This window comes from Danio rerio, chromosome 9, assembly GCF_052040795.2.
Source record: "Danio rerio strain M-AB ecotype USA chromosome 9, GRCz13ab, whole genome shotgun sequence".
In the NCBI taxonomy this organism is placed as follows: domain Eukaryota; kingdom Metazoa; phylum Chordata; class Actinopteri; order Cypriniformes; family Danionidae; genus Danio; species Danio rerio.
The window spans coordinates 30,173,946-30,192,211 of NC_141029.1; the positions used below are offsets into that span (position 1 = coordinate 30,173,946).

General features: G+C 43.5%; 1 long non-coding RNA gene across 1 annotated transcript in view; it reads right to left on the reverse strand.

Moving 5' to 3' along the window:
* Positions 1-3,541: 3,541 nt before the first annotated feature.
* The window catches only part of LOC141376145 (uncharacterized), a 28,226-nt gene continuing 13,501 nt past the window's right edge, over positions 3,542-18,266 (reverse strand). The window contains exon 3 of the long non-coding RNA XR_015499629.1: positions 3,542-6,855. This is a non-coding gene — a long non-coding RNA (uncharacterized LOC141376145). The remainder of the gene's footprint in view (positions 6,856-18,266) is intronic.

Here is an 18,266-nt window from a genome sequence, read left to right on the forward strand (position 1 = left end):
AAGAAAAAAAAAAAAAAAAGAGTAATATAATTGCCTGCAACAAATATCTCGCCATTCCACCCGCCTGCTACCTCTCACTCGCCAATCTGTCCGAAGCGTGTGACTGCTGATGCTTGAGTAGCAGGTGGAATGTTTCGGTGAGCCCCATGTGGTGGACGAGAGAGGAAGAGACGTGTCCTCCTTCCTCAATCAAGTGTGCTTGAGTGCACAGCACAACAACATGTCGTCAGGCAGGGGCCTATTGGGCCATCTGTGGGGACGGGGAGGGGATTGATTGCTCCAGACCTGGCGCAAAAGATGCCGCCTGGTCCACACATGTTCATGGAGAATAGGGGAGACTGTAGATGATGGATAGAACTTTAAAGGAGGAACACGTTTAAAAAAGGAGCTGATCAAAGTGACTAACTTGTTTGGTTAGAATATAAGACTACACGATATTAGGAAAAAAATTAGTCTGCAATATTAGTTTTGGCTATTTAATGCAATATAGCTACATTTTAACCAGTTAACTTGAACGGCTCTATTTTGAAAGAAATAATTATTTTAGAAATGTTGGGGTGAATTTTTTTTCGGGAAGGCATCTGCCTAAAATATAATAAAATTAATAGAACGGAGTTAAAATATTATTATTTTTTTTTGTTTTTGTTGTTGTTTAATGTTTTTTTTGGGGTATTTTTACAGTATTTTGGAACAGAAAATGACATCAATGTAAAATTAATGACACTGTGTAGAGTTTATCATCATATAAATAATAAAGTATAATAAATCTTTCTTCATAATAAATGTAAATACATTTTTATTAATTGTGCTTTAAATGCTTTCATTCACATACTGTAGGAAATTAAGTTGAAACCAATTAATTTTAAAAGTCTTTTCACTTACATTAATTAAAATCTCTTAAAATATTAAGTTGGTATTTTATATAACAAAAAATAACATTTGAAACGTGTTAACTTATTAAAATAAGTTAAACAAACGTATGTTAATTTTATCTTTACATATCTGTAAATTAGTTTTTATTTATTTTTATTTTTCCATGTTTATTTATGCTTTTTATTATGCATTATGAGACATTGATCTTTTTTTTCTGCAAATTTTGTTAGATATTTTTAATATTTTAGTGATCTATTGTCTTGTCTTGCCTTGGGTTGGTGTTGTATTTTACAGTATTTAAAACGTGTAATGAACTGCCAGCACATATTCTGTTATTTTACAGAATTATTTCTCTCTATATATTACTTCCAGTGGTGGAAAAGTACTAAAAAATCATACTCAAGTAAAAGTATCAACACTTGCCCAGAAATGTAGTGCAAGTAGAGTAAAAGTATCTGTTGTAAATATTACTCAAAGTATGAGTAAAAAGACCTTTCAAAAGTACTCAAGAGTAGTTAGTAATGAGTAGTACGCTGTAAAAAGCTCATGCATTTACATGCAATTTTTGGATGTGAGTAAACGTAATGTTCTGTAGTGCATTTCTATTGCTCAGCAGGCACACAATTTCATAAGATGCTAATATTAGGTTAGATTAGGTTGTGATGTTAAGTGACCAAAATTCAAAGTTGAGCCAACATCTTTAACCAACGTCATATTGACAACAAATACTGACATTTATTCAACGGATATGGCAACTGAACTCAAACGTCTGATAGACGTCATAGTGGTAACGTCCACACAACGTCAAAGCTGTAAAATCATTAGACGTTGACATTCAGTTGATTTTAAGTTTTAAAATCGAAATTTAAAATCATAGGCCTGATTTTAGGTTTTGTTGATGTCTTTTGCCTGCTGGGTGTTTAAGGCCATTTTGATCCATTTTTCACCATACAGTAACATCCGTTATCTTCTCATCAGTGACATGCATCTAAACAGTCTCTGGGTCAATGCATGTGAAGATTTTGGACATCATCTTCAAAACTTTTAAGGCTTACAAATGGTTGCTGCAATTTATAAATAGCCATGTCTTGAGGTAGTTCATTATGATGCAATTTATCTTCTATGTGTGATTTTGATTGGACAGGAATTACAGGACTGATTTTCTAATCCCCATAGAGAAAAAAATAAATAAAGTAGTGACTGCAGGATGAAGGAAAGTAGTGGAGTAAAAGCACAAATACAGCACTAAAAATGTACTCAAGGAAAGAAAAAAGTACACATTTTTAAAACTCCTTAATAAATTACAATTCCTGAGGAAAAACTACTCCCAGTCATTTGAGTATTTGTAATTTGTTACTTTTGACTACTGATTACTACTTATATATTATAATATTTTAAACTACTAAAATGTCAATAAACGTCACTTTGGTAAACTGTAAATTCTTTTAAAATGACGCAATTCACAATCGTAAATGAATGGAAAACACTTGTTAATCACAAAATGTGAAATTAAATGAGCCCACAAATCATGCGTTCTGAACTGTGCTTCAACTATAATCCCGACTCGACATACACCCTGTGATGTGACTTTTTCAGGATGTGCACATTGTGATGTTGATGCTGAAAAGATATATTGTGTGGCCCTGTGGGATGTGTCATATGAGGACGGGTTGAAGTCACACGCCAAGCCCCAGCATGCCTGGGTGGGTCGCTGCTCCCGTTTGCCTGGTGCTCCTCCTGATTCAGATGTCATTTGTGTATTCTCTTTGGATCAAAGGCAGGTCACGTTAATTAGCGGATTTCACACTCTTCTGCCAGCAAACACCCCCGTCTCCCCCTTCTCAGCCGCTCTGTCACTGAGGCATTAGACATGTTAATCGTCTGCACAAGCCTGGGAGTGGAATAGTAACTTGTCAGCACACACGTCTGGAGGTCATGGTCGAGGCACCTTTCGTGATACTTGATCAAACCCAGCACAAGTGTGGCTTGGTCTGTCCATCCCATGGGGTTTCCGTTCAGGAGGGTAGGGTTTTAAAGTTTCACTTTGATCCACACCTGGGCTTCTGTTCCTCCCGCTGGGCTGGTTGGAGAGATGTTATTGTTGGGGACGGGTTTTGGAGGTTGGCCCAATTGTAGGAGTCCTTTTAGAAATTTTGCTCACTCCAGTCTTTTTGGCATAGAAGTGTCTTCTGATATCCCACTGTTTACTCTGGTGTATTGTGGAGTATTAGTGCCGTGCTGTGTCCCATGCACGAGCCCAAGGGCAAAGTAGAGGACACAGAGAGGATGATCAAATAGTTTTATTTTATTTTTTAAAAATATCCTCAAACAAACAGTACTACAAAGTGGAGAACTGAAGGATTGAAAGATACATTACCGTTCAAAGGTTTTGGAATTTTTTTTAGGCTAGTTTAGGCAAGTCTTGGATAATAAGTATGAAACCGTTGTATGTAAATCAGTACCACTTTGTAATTGTGCTCACATTTCATATTTAAGAAAATGGCAATCTTTATTATCTGCAGTGTTGAGTCTAATTAGTTACAAAGCAATGGATTAACTTTAATTTTATGTAAATAAATTAGTTACTTATACTGTGCTTGCCTTAAATACTTTATGTAAATTTAACAGCTCTGTATAAATCAATTCAGAAGAACAGAGTGTGTGTTTTGGTATATAATAGTTTTTATTTTGATATTTTGCATAACTTGATTTTACAACTAAAAAGGGAGGATGATACAGTGGCTCAGTGGTTAGCACTGTCGCCTTACAGCAAGAAGATCACTGGTTTGAGCCCTGGCCGGGTCAGTTGGCATTTCTGTGTGGAGTTTGCATGTTCTACCTGTGTTCCTCTGGGTGCTCTGGTTTCCCCGACAGTCAAAGGCATGTGGCATAGGTGAATTGAATTAGTATGTGTGTGAATGTGTATAGGTTATTCCCAGTATTGGGTTGCAACTGGAAGGGCATCCGCCGTGTAAAATGTATGCTGGAAAATTTGACTTCATTCTGCTGTGGTGACCCTTGATGAATAAAGGGACTATGCCGAAGGAAAGTAACATTTTAAAAAGGTTAGATTTCACAATTGCACATGGTTAAGAAACAATTAATTGAGCATGGAATTCATATATGTTTAAAATATGGTGTCTATTGACATTTCATATTTTGATATGTTTAGAATTTCTTAAGTGTTGATTTCTTTTTTTAGAAAGAGATTAGCCAGAGATTGTGAACCTGGGTTTTAAAATGGATCCTGAACTAAAGCTTGAAAGCCAGATTCGGTCTGTTGATCGTTCTAGCTTCTTTCACTTAAGAAAACTGGCCAAAATTAAAGACGTTTTATCGCACATGCACTTTGAAACAGTAATCCATGCTTTTATAACTTCCCGCTTAGATTACTGCAATGCCCTTTATTTTGGGTTGAGCCAGTCTATTTCTCGACTGCAACTTGTTCAGAATGTTATAACTGGCACATGCAAATAAGAGTACATCACCACGGTTTTATGTTCTCTTCACTGGCTGCCCGTTTATTTCAGGATCCATTTTAAGTTACTTTTATATGTTTTTAAGTGTCTGAATGGTGCTGCAACCCTTTACCTCTCTGAACTACTCTGTCCTTACACACCTTCTTGTTCACTCAGGTCAGCCGATCAGCTCGTCCTGGGTGCCCCCAGGACCAGTCGAAAGCTCAGAGGAGATCAGGCTTTTGCTGTGGCTGCACTAAAATTGTACAATGAGTTGTCGTTGTATATTAGACAAGCTTCTTCCATTACTGTTTTAAAATCTCTTCTTTAAACCCACTTGTTCAATTTGGCTCTTAGCACAGGATGAGATGTTGACATTTTTATGTTTATTTATTTGTATTTTAAAGTTTGTGCTAGGCTTTGTTTTACTCTTTATTGTCAGCACTTTGGTCAACTGTGTTGTTTTAAAGTGCTTTATAAATAAAATTGAATTAAAAGCTAAAGTCCCTGTTTGACTTAAGTTACATGCAAAAGAGTTTATTATTGTCTATGCATTTTTAGGAGGCTTTTTACAGGGATTTTAAGCAGTATCAAGTCAAGTAATTACATTTTTAATGACATTTTCAGGCAAAATAATCATACTAAAATACATAATTTATCTTAAAATTTAATCCAAAAACCCTCACTTTCCTTCTATTTAGTCCCTGCTTTACAGGGGGTCGCCATAGTGAAATGAACAGCCAATTATTCTGGCATATATTTTACGATTGATATCCTTCCTGCCGCAACCCAGCCCTGCACTCGGGATCCCCCAGTGTTTAGAAACACCCATGCACTCTCTCTCACACACATTGATACACTTCAGCCAATCTAGTGTATCCAGCTCACCCATACCACATGTCTTTTGGTTTGTGGGGGAAAATGAACGACCTGGAATAAACCCATGCAAACACAGGGAAACCATGCAGGCTCCACACAGAAATGCCTCATTGAAAAAAAAAAAAAGATTCATTGAATTTACCACATTTTTTTTGAAGGTAAGTGGTTCCAAACAATTCATACAGCTGAATTTAAACTAACAAATTAAGTTGAACATAGCTAAATTTAATTAGTTTAAATTCATAAATTTTCCTTCAACCAAGTCCTTTATTAATCAGTGGTCACCACAGCGGAATGAACTGCCAACTATTTATATTCTATAACATATGTTTTACGCAGTGGATACCCTTCCAGCCCCAACCCAGTACTGGGGAACACCCACACATTCAAACTCATACACCACCGTCAATTTAGTTAATCCAATTCACTTATATACCATGTGTTTGGACTGTGGGGGAAACCGGAGCACCTGGAGAAAACCCACATGAACACGGGGAGAACATGCAAACTCCACACAGAAACATCCAGCTGGGACTCAAACAGCGGCCTTCTTGCTGTGAGGTGACAGTACTAATCACTTTCGTAACCATCATATCGCCAATTGTTTAAATTCAGCCCATGTAAATTGTTTACAGCCTGTTACCTTAAAAACATAAAAAAAAAAAAACAATGAATAATTTTTTTGTTCCTAACTCGGACGTGAACCAGAGCCCTTCTTGTGAGGTGCAACATTAATCACAGGGTCATTCTTACTCCATTCAAAAAAAAACTATAGTGAACAGCAAAGTATATGCTCATTTTATTACAATATTGTGAACTATAAATATCGCACACACACTCCTAAAATAGACCTTTTACTAACCCTCAAGTCTGCAGAGGCCATGTAGCCATAAGACTAAGAGCTGTGAGTCAGATGTTTCCACATGCAAGTTGCCCCTGTATTAAATTGTGCTTGGTTGACTGCTCTGCTGTTGCTTGCTACAATAACTTGAGGTCAAGCTTGAAGTTGACGCACTGCATATGTTATACCTTTGTCACATTATATGCAGAACATAGTTTGAAAAAACGAAATTAGGTTTCATGGAAACTTTGATCTAAACTGAAATTAATGGAGCTTTGAACTGGCGTGTACTTTCATATTGATCTCGTCTCATTTTGATACAATGCACATATTAACCCAAATCAATACTCTGCTTGGCAGGCGACATTCAGATCAGAGTGTGTGTGTGTGTGCGATTTGGGAGTCAGTCACCCTGCAGCAGTAATCTGCGAAATGGTTCAGGCTTTGAGTTTGTGATAATGACGCTGAGATGCAGCCAAAGCCCACGAGAACATGCACCCAGCGGAGAGAAACCCCGGAGCCCTCTAATCCCTATTGGAACCTGTACGTCTTCCTGGATGTGTATTTCCTTCCTGTCAGCGTGAAGAATAGTTCCGCCCAGTGTCTTCATTAGGGGCATCATTTCCATTCCAGGTCTATCAGGGTGGCGTGAGTCTGCCATCTAACCGTTCCCAGCTGCAGGTGAATCAGAGTGGCAATTAAGAGAGACAATTAGAGCCCATTCACTTCTGCAGGCTACGGGCACAGAGATAAGCTCTAAGCCTCAGCTTAATTGGATCATTGTCTCTGCAGAAACACGAAATACTAGAGGAAAAAGACAAAATTAAAATGTGATTAGTTCACTGACAAAAAAACAACATAAATAGGAACTTCTTGGAAAACTCACGGCTTTTTGGACTTTTTGTTTTACCCAGGCGATATGTGCATTGAATTTCGAATCCGATATCGCAAACCCTTTCCTTGCCCATGGCATCATCTTGTGTTGGAAGATGAAATTAGATAGTCGAATGTGCCCTGACAATTAGATAATGGAATAATTACATCCTCACCCCGATTCTTCTCTGCCCTAGCCATTGGCAGGCTAGAGTATTTGCCTAATGAACTGTTTTCTGAATGTCTTATTGTTTTGCTGACATCCTAAAATTAGAGTTTATAAAAATTATTGTAATTGTTTTTTTTAGGTCGATTTTTACCCTCTCTGTGCTTTCTATAAATTCCAGTATCATAAGTGAAAGAAGATACAGTGCTTTGCTGAACTTTTATTTTTCCTCACAAGCTGAGGGTTTGCTTTTGGCTCCAGTATTGTTTACGCTGTGCAATTCAACACCAACCTTATGGCAAACCCCATATTATGCGATTGCATCACATTCACTGAAACTGTGAAGTTCAGACTAATCTGATTAGAAACATAATTAAAATTAAATCCAAACTCTATTGTAATTTTAGCGTATTAGCTTAATGTGAATTAAAGGTTAATTTAAAGGGCACTTCAAAAGAATCGACTCTTTAAATCTGAACAAACGAATAGTTGACTTCAACTACGGCTATTGCTATCCCAAAATATACTAAAAACCCTTTTATGTTTAAGCAGGGTATCAATATCTAAGTTTAAAGCGGTGGTCACATTAGGGTTTGAGCATGCGATATTCTGTCGTGTGGCGCTGCGAAAAGAGGGGGGATTTATCAAGCTTATTAGACATTTTAAAAAGTGAGCGATTGCTCCATGTTTTAAATTTCTGTCCAGGGAGGTCGTGTTTTGATCCTCGACTGGTCTCACGCAGTCAAGTGATGTGATTTCACAGGTCAAAGTTCACCAAGCTTGAACTTTGCACCGCAGCAACCTGCAAAACTTAACGCATGACCCCGCGTTTCCAGTCTGGCGCATTTGCGTGCGTATGAATGGAAGTCTATGGGAGGAAAAGCCCAGTGTGACTGCAGCTTAAGACATTAGTGTCATGATCACCAGCGATCTAACCTTCATAGATCACACATAAAGAGAGAATAAAATATTACACAAAAAGAAGCATAAGTATTAAGCAAGTTGTATAGGAGGTGACCATCTCTCTGTCCATTCCAAGCAGCACATTCCTTAATGTGTCATAAATAACTGTGGAATTGAATTAATCGGAGACTGCGCATTATTTCTTGAACAAAGCAAAATAATTGTCTGATCGGCCACATCCGGTACATGATTGATCCTTCATAGCTTGCTAATTTTCATCTACTTATCATAAGTATGACATTTTAGACTAATGGTATCTTTTAGGGTTATTGCATAATCTGATTTTTACTGCACTGTTATCATGGCCCATTGTAATGCGAAACATATTACAGGTTCTATAGAAAAATTCACCATGACTTAAGACATATAATGGAGGTCAAATGTATCGTTACTCATGCAGCAGAAGTTCCCCTTCGGTTGGGGAACTTCAGTGCCATGAATGGGAGGATTCGGATCAGAAGCCGCTTATCTGGAGAGTATTGAACGGGCCAATGAAAGAAATTAATTGGCAGCGTAAGCTTGCGCAGGTGTGCGACATCTGCAATCATCTCAGCATATAAGCACACCTGAAGCCAGCAGACGCCATCCTTTTCGCTTCAGATCCTTTCTGAGTGAGTCGATGAGGGTTCCTCTTGCTGATCAGCACTTCAGAGCGAACGAGTGTGTCTCCCGGTCCAGAGTGGGTCTTCGCGGTGGCAGACGGTCGAGCTGGGTTACTCCCTTGCCTGCGGTTCTTTGGGTCCGGTCCTCCAGAGCGGTGCGTATAGTTGCAACTTTCCTAAAAGAGCAACACAGTCGTGCAGCACGTCCTTTTCAGGATGGCGCTCCGACTGTGCGTTTCTGGATGCGGGGGTTTCCTGTCTCCGGATGATGGACACGATCACTGCATTGCATGTTTGGGGGTCCAGCATGTTAATGCGGTGCTCGCGGGCGGTTCATGTTGTCATTGCGATGCCATGACCGTTGCACAGCTAAGATCGCGGCTAACTTTCGCAAGAGAGCGAGCCACCCCAGTTGCCTCCTGTTCTAAAAAAGCAGCGGGCGCTCGGGCAGATCTGAGGGTTTCAGCGGGAGCTAATCCGCCGCCCACGGGCTCGCGGACCTCTCGCTCCTCACGGCGCTCCATCCAAGCTTCGGGTGGTGAGAGTGATCCGTCTAACCAGATGGTAGCTCTCACACTCGCTGACACCGGAGATCAGATGTCCTCCGCGGCATCGGAGGGTGGGCTTTCACTGTCCGACGAAGATCCGGACCCGCTCGCCCCCTCCGGGCAGGTGAGCGCTGTCAAATCGGATCCTGAAGCGGACATGTTAGCCGTGCTTTCCCGGGCTGCTTCGGCCGTGGGGTTGGAGATGGTTTATCCCCCAGCTCCGCGGCCGGACCGACTAGATGGGTGCTACGTAGAGGACCAGAAGGCGAAGCCTTCGAAGCCTCTCGTCCCCTTCTTCCCGGAAGTGCACAGTAGGCTCACGCAGTCCTGGAGGGCACCTTTCTCTGCCCATGCTGCGAGTGCCTCCGCCCTCACTGCCCTTGACGGCGGAGCTGCCAGGGGGTATGAGGCGATCCCGTCAGTGGAGCGCGCTATCGCGGTCAATCTTTGTCCGCGCGGCGCCTCTACGTGGCGGGGTTTGCCCCGCCTCCCGTCCAAAGCCTGTAGGTTGTCTGCCTCCCTCGGAGCCAGAGCTTATAAGGCTGCGGGCCAGGCTGCTTCTGCTTTGCACGCGATGGCCACCTACCAGCGCTACCAAGCGCAGGCGCTGGCCGAGCTGCACGAGGGCGGGTCCAACCCAAGCTTATTACATGAGCTGCGCACCGCGACCGACTATGCTCTTCGGACTACTAAGTCCGCCGCGTGTGCGCTGGGGAGGACGATGTCCACACTTGTGGTTCAGGAACGCCACCTCTGGCTAAACCTGGCCGATATGCGCGACGTTGACAAAGTTCGCTTTCTTGACTCGCCCATATCCCAGGCTGGCCTGTTCGGCGACACCGTCGGTGAATTCACCCAGGAATTCAAGGCGGTGAAAGAGCAGTCGGATGCGATGGGCAATGTCATCTATCGGCGTGGCCGTAAGCCCGCTCCGCCCGCCGAGCCATCCACCTCCGCTGTTCCTCGCCGAGGGCGCCTGCCAACGAGTGCTGCCCCGCCCCCGCCTGCGCCTCCGGCCAAGCGGGCGCGGCGTTCACCTCGAAAGCAGGCAGCCCCTCCTGCCCAGGGCGCCGTTAAGTCCGGTAAATGGACCGCGAAGCGTCCCTGAGACAGGCCATCCGGAGAAGAGGAAACTTGCTCTTTCCCCGCTGGAGGGCGGGGCCCCGATAACAACGGTACTTTTCAGTGCCACCAAAACATCAGTAAAAGAGCACTTTTTCCCTTCCCCGGATGTGACTGCACGAGTTCTGCCAGTCCGGGACGCGCTGCCTTCCGGCTCGCAGACTCTACGTGCTTCGCCAGTGGCTCACGAGCGCTGGGGGGACGGTCTCCCTTCCCTCAGCCCTCCAGCCCCCTCTCCGGAGTCAGGGTGCGGAGCCAGAGCGAATCGCTCTCCTCCAGCTTTTCCGCGGGACCCTCGTGCTTCCCGGATCAGCACACCCACTCCGCGCTGCCCCACCGCTGGTACGTCAGCGATTGTAGCGATGACTCCATTAGCGAGGGCTCTGCCTGCCTGGCGGGCCAGCCCCTCGCGGTGGCTCATACGCACAATCAGACTCGGTTACGCGATTCAGTTCGCGAAACGGCCCCCCAAGTTTACGGGCGTGTATTTCTCCAGGGTCAACCCCCTGTCCGCCCCTGTCTTGCGAGAGGAGATTGCTGCCCTCCTGGCGAAGGGTGCAATCGAGCCGGTTCCTCCAGCCGAGATGGAGAGTGGGTTTTACAGCCCATACTTCATCGTACCCAAAAAGAGCGGTGGGTCACGGCCAATCCTAGATCTGCGCGTTTTGAACCGCTGTCTGCACAAGCTGCCGTTCAGAATGCTCACGCAGAGGCGCATTCTCCAATGTGTTCGTCCTCGGGATTGGTTTGCAGCCATAGACCTGAAGGACGCGTATTTCCATGTCTCCATTCTTCCACGCCACCGCCAATTTCTGCGGTTTGCGTTCGAGGGTCGAGCGTGGCAGTACAAGGTCCTCCCCTTCGGGCTCTCTCTGTCTCCGCGGGTCTTCACCAAACTCGCGGAGGGTGCCCTAGCGCCCCTTCGGCTCGCGGGCATTTGCATACTCAGTTATCTCGACGACTGGCTGATTTTAGCCCACTCGCGGGAGCAATTGATTATGCGCAGGGACGAGGTGCTTCGGCATCTCCGCCTACTGGGGCTTCAGGTCAACCGAGAAAAGAGCAAACTCGCCCCCGTGCAGAGGATTTCTTTTCTCGGGATGGAGCTGGACTCGATCACCATGGTAGCGCACCTCTCCGAGGAACGCGCTCGCCTGTTGCTGAACTGTCTGAGGGAGCTCGACAGCAAACTAGTGGTCCCACTGAAGTTCTTTCAGAGGCTCCTGGGGCATATGGCATCCGCAGCCGCCGTCACGCCGCTCGGGTTGCTCCATATGAGACCACTTCAGCACTGGCTTCACGATCGGGTCCCCAGACGCGCATGGCACGCGGGCACACACCGGGTCTCGGTTACTGCGCTGTGTCGCCGCGCCCTCAGCCCTTGGAACGACCCCTCGTTCCTACAGGCCGGTGTGCCTCTAGGACAGGCGTCCAGCCATGTTGTTGTTTCAACAGACGCTTCCAACACGGGTTGGGGGGCCGTGTGTCGCGGGCATGCGGCTGCGGGCCTCTGGAAGGGTGCCCAGCTGCATTGGCATATCAATCGCCTAGAGCTGTTGGCAGTGTTCCTCGCTCTCCACCGCTTTTTACCGGTGCTGGAGCGGCAACACGTGCTGGTCAGGACGGACAGTACGGCGGCGGCGGCGTATATCAACCGCATGGGGGGTATGCGCTCTCGCCGCATGTCTCAGCTCGCCCGCCGTCTGCTCCTCTGGAGTCACCCGCGGCTGAAATCGCTGCGCGCCATTCACGTCCCAGGCACGCTCAATCGTGCAGCCGATGCGCTCTCACGACAGCTGTTACGCCCTGGAGAATGGAGACTCCACCCCGAGTCTGTTCAGCTGATATGGGCGCGATTCGGGGAGGCCCAGATCGATCTGTTTGCTTCCCCCGAGAACGCTCACTGCCAGTTGTTTTTTTCCCTGACCGAGGGCTCTCTCGGCACGGATGCACTGGCCCACAGCTGGCCTCGGGGCATGCGCAAGTATGCGTTTCCCCCAGTGAGCCTGCTCGCGCAGTTTCTGTGCAAGGTCAGGGAGGACGAGGAACAGGTTCTGCTAGTTGCGCCCCTTTGGCCCAACCGGACCTGGATATCAGAGCTCTCACTCCTCGCGACGGCCCTCCCCTGGCGGATCCCTTTGAGAGAGGACCTACTCTCTCAGGGACAGGGCACCATCTGGCACCCTCGCCCCGATCTTTGGAACCTCCACGTGTGGTCCCTAGACGCGAGGAAGACTTAGGTAACCTACCGACTGCGGTGGTTAATACCATCACTCAGGCTAGAGCCCCCTCCACGAGGCGCGCCTACGCCCTGAAGTGGAGTCTATTCACTGAATGGTGCGTCTCTCGCAGAGAAGACCCCCGAAATTGCCAGATTAGTGTTGTGCTCTCTTTCCTTCAAGAGAAGTTGGACAGCAGGCTGTCGCCCTCCACTCTCAAGGTTTACGTGGCCGCCATCTCCGCTTATCATAGCGCGGTAGCTGGCGGCACCGTGGGAAAGCATAACCTGGTCATCCAGTTCCTTAGGGGTGCTAGGCGAATTAATCCATCTCGCCCCCCTCTCATGCCCTCTTGGGATCTCGCCCTCGTTCTCACGAGTCTGCGATCCGATCCCTTTGAGCCACTCGAATCAGTATCTCTAAGATTTCTGTCCCTGAAGACAGCTCTGCTGGTTGCGTTGGCCTCCATCAAGAGGGTCGGGGACCTGGAGGCATTTTCGGTCAGTGACTCGTGCCTGGAATTCGGGCCGGATTACTCTCACGTTATCCTGAGACCCCGCCCCGGTTATGTGCCCAAGGTTCCTACCACCCCCTTTAGAGATCAGGTAGTGAACCTGCAAGCGCTGCCCCCGGAGGAGGCAGACCCAGCCCTTTCTTTACTTTGTCCAGTTCGCGCTCTGCGCATTATGTGGACCGTACTCAGAATTTTAGATCATCTGAGCAGCTCTTTGTCTGTTATGGCGGTCGGCAGCAGGGAAGTGCCGTATCGAAACAAAGATTATCCCACTGGATTGTGGATGCCATTTCACTCGCTTATTCGAGTCGAGGTCAGCCGTGTCCCCCGGGAGTACGTGCACACTCCACTCGGAGCGTTGCATCCTCTTGGGCGCGTGCACGCGGCGCCTCTCTAACAGACATCTGTAGAGCTGCGGGCTGGGCGACACCCAACACATTTGCAAGGTTTTACAATCTGCGAGTGGAGCCGGTTTCCTCAAGGGTATTAGGTAACCCTTTGGTGATTGAGGAGACAACTCGGTAGGGTGTTGAAACACGCTTGCTGCGCCATTCTCCCTAACACGGAGGTACGTGCGCCTTTTTTATCTGTCAGTAAAGTTCCCCGTCAGGTGAGCCCTGCAGATTCCTCCGTGGCCCCCAGCACTGACTCAGCGGAGGAGTCACTTGCTGGCCCACTACGTTGTAGGTCTGCCCGCTGGTCAGCCCGCGTTTTGGGTATAGGTGCCTGCTATGCGTGATCCCCACTAGGCGATCCCATATGCTTATTCCGCCACGGTTAAGTCCCCCCCCTGGGCGGACCCGTGTCTTCCCTCTCCGCTAACCACTCTTTGCTATGCGTACTCCCCCTTTTTAGGGCTAGTCCATAGGTAAATTCTGCCATCTATCCCCCCCTTGGGTAACGGATGGCCTCCGCAGCGTCCTCCCTATCGGGATTGCACGCTTCCCAACGTACTGTCGTATTTCCTAGAATTATCTAGATGCTCACGACTTCCCAAAAAATATATCTAAATCCGTAAAACTTCTGTTGAAGTAGGATAAATTAGGGCCAGGGACACGTTGGAGGACCGCGCCCCCCATGATGTGGGTGCGTCACGCTTGCTTGACTATCTCCTCATCGGGGGTGTTGGTAAGGTGCAGTCATTATGGCGCTTTCCATATTCTCCCATTCATGGCACTGAAGTTCCCCAACCGAAGGGGAACGTTCGAGGTTACAGAAGTAACCCTTCGTTCCCCGAGGAGGGGAACGGAAGTGCCATATTCCGTCGCCATAATGACTGTCCCTTAGCTGTTTGAAAGTCTCTTCAGCTTAAAAGGATGGCGTCTGCTGGCTTCAGGTGTGCTTATATGCTGAGATGATTGCAGATGTCGCACACCTGCGCAAGCTTACGCTGCCAATTAATTTCTTTCATTGGCCCGTTCAATACTCTCCAGATAAGCGGCTTCTGATCCGAATCCTCCCATTCATGGCACTTCCGTTCCCCTCCTCGGGGAACGAAGGGTTACTTCTGTAACCTCGAACGTTTTAGATTGTGAAAGTTATAGTAGAATGATTTTCTTGCAGTGTAAAAAGTACAATGAACTCTTATCACCAGAGATCAAGGAAAAACGTTATTTCTTGTGATGACCCCTCAAAGTAATTTAAAAAGACATTTTGGCCAGAGCCTTCATTATATTTCTTCAAAGGATATTTTTCTTTCTCTCTTCATTTATCTCTGGTCTTATCAAAGAACAAGCTTCTAGTGGAAAGTGGACTGTTTAAACTGGAATCCAGTAGCTTTTAGGGTGCCATTTGTTTGTGGGCCAGTATGGGTTGTCATTTGCAATGCAGATTTTAATTTCCAGTTAAGTAATTAGTAAAAATAAATGTTGTCTGTGCTAGTGTTGTATATTACTGTACAAAAACATTGAGACAAACTGTACACTTTCTGTTCTTTGACAGACTTATCTATCTATATAGCATTTGTTTGTGGGCCAGTATGGGTTGTCATTTGCAATGCAGATTTTAATTTCCAGTTAAAAAAAACTGACATTTTAATTTGAAAATGTCTTGATTTATGTAAAATGCATACTTTTAATGTTTATTAATTTTTTTATGAATTCATAATATCAAAACTGCATCAAATATTCAATTCCAGGTACATATAACTTGAATCGCTTTGCCTTTTTGTCTGTTTGTGTGTGTATTGTTACTGTATTGTTATTAGTGTATTTGTTTATTGGATTAGGAGTTTGAGTTTTTTATTATTATTTTCAGTGTTGTAGTAACACATTGCAAGTAACGTGAATGAAATAATATTTAATATACTTAATATTTAATAATATACTTTTTTTAAGTAATTAGTAAAGTAATGCATTACTTTAAAAAAATTAGTAATAATATTTGATTATTTACTTTTTTATGCAAGGTATGTAATGCACAGTCACAAATGAAAAAAGAAAAAAAAGAAGGGGATTGTCTCAATGGACAGTGAATTTTACTTTATTAATAAGATTACAGTACAGTACAGAAATACAGTACAGTAAAAATTAAGTATGGTATAAGTCTGGGGCCAGGAAGTTCTCAGAAGATAACATAATCCTAAATAATTTTTTTATGCGTTTGATTTTTAAAAGGTAAATATAGTGTCTTGTTAATTGCAAAGCTACTTAAAAAAACCCCCTGCAAATTCTGAAAGCGATCAAGTTTAAGTCAGGTAAGAAAAAGTAAAGCAAAAGTAACGTAACTGTAAAAACAAATCTTTAGTTATAACGGTTAAATTTTAATTTGAGGAAATTTCTGTAATTTTACGTTATTTTACGGTAAACTTCTGTAATTCAACAGCCGTTATTTTATTTTTTATTTTTTTCTGGCACCCCAGCTGCCAGAAATAAACCGTTAAATTACTGATTTTTTTTTTACAGTACCATAAAAAGTAAGGAATGCAACTAGTTACCTTTTTGGGGGAGTAACTAAATTTTGTATAATGCATTGCGTTCAAAAGTAACTTTCCCCAACATGACATTTTTTGACATGACATTTTATGTTTTCACAATCTAAATACAATTAGAAATTGACCATCAAATCAAAACCCTAACCGTCCTGAATGCATGAACGTACAGTGCACTCCAATGTATTGTCAAACAATACATCACATAAGTTTAACCAGAGATAAGCTATAATCTTTTTTTTTGCTTTTTTTTTTTTGCTTTTTTTTGTGTGCAAAGAGAGTGAGCAGATATTTTGACAGCAAGAAGGACAGAAATGTTCAGACCAAAGATTTTTGATTAGTCCTACAACTTCAGCAGAATTGTATAATATATTGGACCATTAAATACAATGATTGCTAACGGAATATGAAAAGACTTTTAACCACCATAACAAAAATATTTCTTGAAGACAATCACCTATTGGACCTTTAATTCACAAATCATATATGTATAACTCATGCAACTCCCTTTTAAATGAATTATTGGTGGCTTAAAGATGGAGAAATGTGGAAGTATTTTGCAGTTGAAGTAGCAATGTGTGTGACTGCACAGATTGCGTTTGGAGACTCAGATGCAACGTTTCAGCAGGTCCAGTACTGTGAAGGGTATTTGACCTAGCTAGCAAGGGAAAGAAATTGCAGTTTTTGCCCTCTGCCCCACACCTGTGGCCACAACAATACACACAGGCCTTGAGAAAAAGGAAACACATGCGACTTTCACCAGGCCTTTCTGAGTAGATGTACTTCCTTTTTCCTCTGCCCTCTCAGGCTTGATAAGACGGAGCGGGAAAACAGGATGAAAGACAAGAGAAACAGCAGTGAGGCTTTTTTCTTTTTACACTTTTTCTGCCAAGGGGATTAGTTCTGAGGTTAGGATGGTGACAAAGGATCATTGTTCCCTTCTCCTGCTCGATGTGGCTGTATGTGTGTATAGTGCTGTTTTCCATCTAGAGAACCAGGTCTGGGATATTATCGTTTTTTTTTTTTTTTTTTTACAATTTTTCCTTTTAGTTTTTTTTTCCTTTTCTAAAAAAATGGGTTGAGGCATACTTGTGAGTGGGAGAAGTTCCTTTTAAGTTTGTTCAAAGGCTCATCTAATAGTTGAAACCTGATTCATGGGAAATTAATGGCCCCACTCTCTTTTTGAAGCCTAAGAAGATGGGGGGTGTCCATTTCATTTGGCAAATCCTGCAAAAGATTTTACATTTTCTGTAGTATATCTGAGCCGTGTTGAGGGGTTGTCACAGCAGAGCCTGAAACTCATTTTGCTAAATCCGCTGTATATTGAGGTTAGATTATGATCTATGTCATATAAATATCAAAGTACGGAGAGCATGAAATAGTGAAGAAATGCAAGTTACATATGAAAAAACGTCAGACAGATTTCAAATGCTGATTGGATGCTAAAGTTGAATATTTGTTGAGAATCACGTTTGGTTTAAAAAGAAAATAATAATAAATAAGTAAATAAATATATATATTGAAAATAGAGGTTTCCCCATTCGCTGTATAAAACATATGCTGGTGGTTCATGCTTCTGTGGCGACCCCAGATTAATAAAGGGACTAAGCCAAAAAGAAAATTAATGAATGAATAAAAAGAGGTTCTTGCTCACTTAATTTTAAGTATGACTAACCAAAATATAATGTACAAATAATTGTTGCAGTCGCAAGTGTTTTTATGTACTTAATATTGCATTGCATGAGCAATTATTTAAACATGAGACAAATTAAAAAGCATATTTAACAACCATAGAGACATCACATCCAGTGGCATATGCCAGAATCACTGGCAGAATTTTGCCAAAAAACAAACAAACTGATAAGCATCTGTTAAACCGGATATAGTGGCACAATACTGCTGTGCAAATGCAAAAGGCACAAACTTTGCTTTTAGTCATTGATATTTTTGTTATATTCAGGACCTCCTTTATCATGAGGATGTACAGTTGAAGTCAGAAACTGCGGCAAAAAAAAAAACAGGGGAACTGATAATTCTGTTTAATGAAGAGCAGATTTTTTCAACACATTTCTAAACCTAATAGTTTTAATAACTCATCTCTAATAACTGATTTATTTGATCTTTGCCATGATGTCAGTAAATAATATTTGACTAGATATTTTTCAAGACACTTCTATACAGCTCAAAGTGGCATTTAAAGGCTTAACTAGGTTAGGTGAACTAGGCAGTTTGGGTAATTAGGCAAGTGACCTTAAAATGGTTGGAAAAAATATAAAAAT